The sequence below is a fragment of the Megalops cyprinoides genome, chromosome 15 (assembly GCF_013368585.1).
Source record: "Megalops cyprinoides isolate fMegCyp1 chromosome 15, fMegCyp1.pri, whole genome shotgun sequence".
NCBI lineage: Eukaryota > Metazoa > Chordata > Actinopteri > Elopiformes > Megalopidae > Megalops > Megalops cyprinoides.
In genome coordinates, this window is record NC_050597.1 from 24,192,251 (window position 1) to 24,197,362 (window position 5,112).

Here is a 5,112-nt window from a genome sequence, read left to right on the forward strand (position 1 = left end):
GCATTTAAGAGGTGTGGCTCTGACAAAAATCCGGCAAGGTTAGTGTCTACCGTAACCACTGAGATGGCAGAGAAATGAAAGCGAAAATGAAATGAAAATGGTGGCATGATGAGTGTATCCAGTCATGAGGAAACGCATGAGAAAAATCCTGCCATACAGACACAGAGGGGAGTGATGCCAAGACGGTCTCTCTTCAAAAAAATGAGATGTAGTGTTTTTTTTTTCCAATGGAAATATGAAGTTAATGTTACGGCTGCTGATGTTCAAGTCATACCTTACAGCACTGGAAGGAATGTACCCCAAGCATGCTGTTTAAAGTCAAACAAGGTATCACGGTGTCAGATTTTCAACAGGAGAGCTTCTCAACCCCAAATAACACCCAATATTGTCATATTGTCAGCAAGTTCGTCTTTAGTATCTTAGCATTTTAAACGCCTCTTAAATGACACAATGTGTTTACCAACAAATGAATAAAGCATTTTAAATTGTAATGGACGCAACTATCCATAACTATACACGGTAAATATAAATATGTAAGTACCTATTAACATTGCATGTTGATTTTATTACAGTAATAGCTGCCAAGCGTTCGATATATCCCGCCAATAGAGAAGACGTGTGGGAGTGGAAAGGAAAGTTTCCCCATTTTATCGGTATTGTATTGGTTCACACGGCTAAATTATTCAATCTCCACCCACTACCAGTGTTACAGTGAGCAGTTAAATGTTCGTCAAATTTGAGATTCAGGAGGAGTTGTGGAGCAGCGGCAAAATGGTAGGAACTGTCATTTCTGAATTTATTACAACTGTAAGGAATTGTTTGGTTTTTGTAAAAAATCCATGTATCGATATTATTAACACTTACATGAAAAATAGAAAATCCTGTAAACCTCTAATAATCATGACCAAAAAAAGAAAGGCACATTGCTTTTACTGGAAAAAGAAAAAAGGAAAGAAGTATATTTTGGCTACATGTCACTCAATTGACACAAACGACATGGAAAATATCGTTTTAAGTATATCGGGGGATACTGGATTGAATCAGGGCTGTAAAACCAACCCATCCAATTTTATCTATTCAAAAGACATTGATTATGTTCTGTTGGAAGCTGTAGATGACCACGTTTTCTTGAGTCATGAAAGAGGTCTATGCGAGGCAGGAATCGGTGAGCCAGAGATAGGCAGAGAAATATATTACGAAACATACAGCAAGGAAAGAAAATGCTTCGAGAAATATTCAGGTAAAATCATTAAACCCCCTAAAGAAACTGAAAATGTATTGACCGAAAATGAATTTGTCATAGACATAGTCGGTATTCCTGGTGAAAGTGGTACACCTATTTTAAGTTGCGCCGACAATCGTGTTATTGGCATGTATCGCGGAGACTGTGTAACACGTCGTGATTTAGGGCGCTGTATAAAAATGTCTTCCATCAATCAGGACATATATCGTCGCATGAATGACTATATAGTAATTCACATGCCGGAGAACGTGTAACATGCCAATTATAATTCATTTTTCTCTTCACTCATATTTACTTTTGATGTTGTATATCGCTTTCGCAGCCTTAATAATACTTTCGCAGTAAAGATAAAGTAAGTAAGTAAATAAATAAATAAATAAAGTACTTTACAAAACGTATCATATCTTAACTCAATCATGGGACTTTTGAGAAGGCCAGTGGTTAAGGCGCTTTCTCTAAAAGCAAGTTTAGCGCCACGGTTCAATCCCAGCCTTGTCATCAGCCGGCAATAACTGCGAGCCCTACTTCGTTTGGGGAATTGCTCTCACTTAAGCGCTCCCGTGCGATGTCGTGATCATCGCTGTGATACGCTTAGTGTGCACCTGAACATTCAAAAACAACGCGTGGTTGTATAAAGGAGGAAAAGGGCTCCGCCAGTTTTGCCGCTGCTCCACGATTTCCTCCGGGAAGAAATCTTGTCCACATCTGGGCCTGGATGGGATTGCAAATCTCAGCAGAGAGTGGGTGAGTCCTGCTCATGGCCACAACATACAGGCTTTGCGTTAATAAAACTGATTCAGTATGGTGCAAAATGTTTATTACCATTACCGTCCTTCTTACAGCTATTGGGTTCATGTCCAAAGAGAAACATGTTCATGTGGGGACTTACCTGTGGCAGCAAGAACACCATTCTGAGCAGCAGCCAAAGAAGAACCGCTGCAGAAACAAGGTGTGGAAACCCCTCTAATACAATGTAGTTATCTGTTTGTCTTACAAATGTAGAGGGCAATGCCTTAAAGTGCAACAAGCCCTCTGAACTTTATTTGTATGATGTTTTATTGTTCAGTTTTTTGTTTTAAGACCGTTTAAAGCAAATGTTATGCCATTTTGGTTTGTTATTGCTTTTAGAGCAGTTGACAGATCTGATAGTTTGTAACCGCTGCAGATTCCAGTCAAGTCATTGAGAGCTCAGATGCCCTTATGAAGGCACCTGTAGCTTCAACACATAGGTAGAATGTTGTGGGTTTGTGTATGTTCTTGCTGCTTTAAGTGATGAACACTTTTTCACTTTCCTGTAATGAATTTTGATTCTTTGATGTATACAATACACTAGATGGCTTGGTGGTAGGGAGTAGGCCTTGTAACCCAAATGTTCAAGCTGGTCAATTTTTGGAATGTTGAACACTTAGGTGAGTGTGTAAAGACAAATATGCCATACCTTCCTGTCTCTCAGGCTCTAACTGAACTCCACACAGAGTGAAACCAGAACATGGAAACCAGGCTGAGACCAGAGTGACAGGGTCAGGAACATCACGACCAGGCTGAGACCAGAGCCACCGGGTTAAGAACATCACGACCAGGCTGAGACCGGAGTGACCGGGTTAAGAACATCACGACCAGGCTGAGACCGGAGTGACCGGGTCAGGAACATCACGACCAGGCTGAGACCGGAGCCACCGGGTTAAGAACATCACGACCAGGCTGACACCGGAGTGACCGGGTCAGGAACATCACGACCAGGCTGAGACCGGAGCCACCGGGTTAAGAACATCACGACTGAGTTAATGTGGACAAGATCACTTTCCGTTTTTTTTTTTTTTTTTTTCCCAAAAAAATAAAAAAAAACAATGTATTTAAATCTTTTGATTTACTGGTATTGATAAATAATAAACAATAGTTGCTGTCCACCTGCTTTCCTTTTAATGGAATGACATCTCTGTGCTCAGGGATCTGAGAAAATATATACTCTTAAATCCATTGTAGACATTATCTCTTCAGCCGTTGCTCTGGTTAAAAATCCCCTTTAGCAAGGATACACACTGCATTTACCCATAACTGTGCTGACATATGCTGCTGCCAAAGCTGGTGCAGGTCACCTCACTCTGGGCTGAAACAGAGTGACACTGAGGCTATCAGCATCCCAGCTATCAAGCACCGAGTACCTGGAGGCCTACAGTCCTGCTGTCTTTCTGGTCCCCTTCCCCGTCTCCTGCTTCTGCATACCTATAATACCACACATACAGATTCTACCCAGCCGCTACCTTGTCCAGCACTATCAAGCACTGAGTACATGGAGGCCTACAATCCTGCTGTCTTTCTGGTCCCCTTCCCCGTCTCCTGCTTCTGCATACCTTTAATATCACACATGCAGATTCTACCCAGCCGCTACCTTGTTCAGTTTAGTTTTCTATCATGTCTTCAAAATATTTTGTTAGTAGGAAGCTGATGGTATAGTCACTACAGTAAAGTAAAAATGAAAGATTAACTGCACTTCAACTGACACAGGTTTAGGACAAAAAAAGACTTTGAGTTTTTCTTCCTTTTTTACTTTTCTAGTTCCCATAATTCACTGGGTTCAGCTGGGCCTGTAAAATGGTTACTGACAGCTACTCAAAAGCTTACGTTATTCTGTGACATTTTCAAAACTCTTCTATGCCAAAGCTGCAGTACCTCAGCCTTCATGCACACAGCAGTTTACCTTCACTCATTTCAGTGTTCACTCAGATCAGCTGTTTCAACAATCTTCACTTTCTGAGTTTTCTGTCATTGGTGAAGGCTTATACTGGTGAGATAATCAAATAGTTGCATTGGCTGTTGCTTTTTAAATAAATTTGAAATGGTTCTAAAATGTTGTATGAAAGAACAAGGAAATGCAATCTTGTAAAGCTGCCCTATAGCACACAGGCCATAAGGCTGTATTCCAGTTCTCTTTCCTTACCCCTTCCTCTAGCCTCCTTATTTTCAGGGGTCTGAGGACTTGAAAACTCTTCTGCACAGTACCATAAACCTTCTGAGCAAACTGAGTATATGGAAGCTCAGCGTTCATCTTTGTGCACATTACTCTACTTGTCTTTGCTAATGAGAGACAAGCACCAGAACCCTGGTACAACTATTAGACCAGTTTTTCGTTAATGACAAACTATTTCAAACAAAGTCAAAGCCATTTGCTATCCAGAGAGAGGTGCTATAATGTCAAAATGGTATCAGAAGCGAAATTGTGTCATAAGAATGAATCATGATGGACCACTGACCTAACTGATTCACAGAAAACTTCATTCAACGGTATTCAAAGGTTTTGTCTAAATGGTATTGTGCAGAGGATGTGATTTGTAAATCACATCCTCTGCACAATACCATTTAGACAAAACCTTTCAATTCCAGCTACAATTATTTGATCACTAGTGGGCACAAATATTACAAAGCAAATAGTTTGTTTCACCTGAAAATACATGCAGCTTCACCATCACCCTGTGTGTTCCTAACTATGGATCCTATGGATGATTATAGCCATTGCAACTAATTATTTCTGAGGGCTTCAAGTCTCGGTATTGTTTTTTTGTCCAGCAGATGGCAGTGTGGCACAGCACACGGCTATTCCACATAGGCATGACTGCTAAAGAAGTAGTATTGTTTCAGCTTTGAAAGTTTGAAATCAAATTGCAGGCAACTCAATGCTGTATCAGTAGGAGGAGGAGTGCCCAGTTCCAGGTAATAGAGTCAGAGAATTTTCTGGTATTCTTAGACGTTGTCTTTCATATTCCGCTGAGAAAATATTTCATTTGGTCACATGACACTGAGGCAGCTCTCTCCTCACTCTTGATGAAAATAATAGAAAGCAGTAACCTGAAATGTCTGTAATGTTAGTGCTT

General features: G+C 40.6%; 1 long non-coding RNA gene across 1 annotated transcript; it reads left to right on the forward strand.

The window, feature by feature from the left end:
* The first annotated feature begins 764 nt into the window (after positions 1-764).
* LOC118790324 lies at positions 765-2,964 on the forward strand. The gene is made up of 3 exons (XR_005005489.1): positions 765-1,987; positions 2,086-2,192; positions 2,697-2,964. It is a non-coding gene; the product is annotated as an uncharacterized LOC118790324 (long non-coding RNA).
* Positions 2,965-5,112: the final 2,148 nt, after the last annotated feature.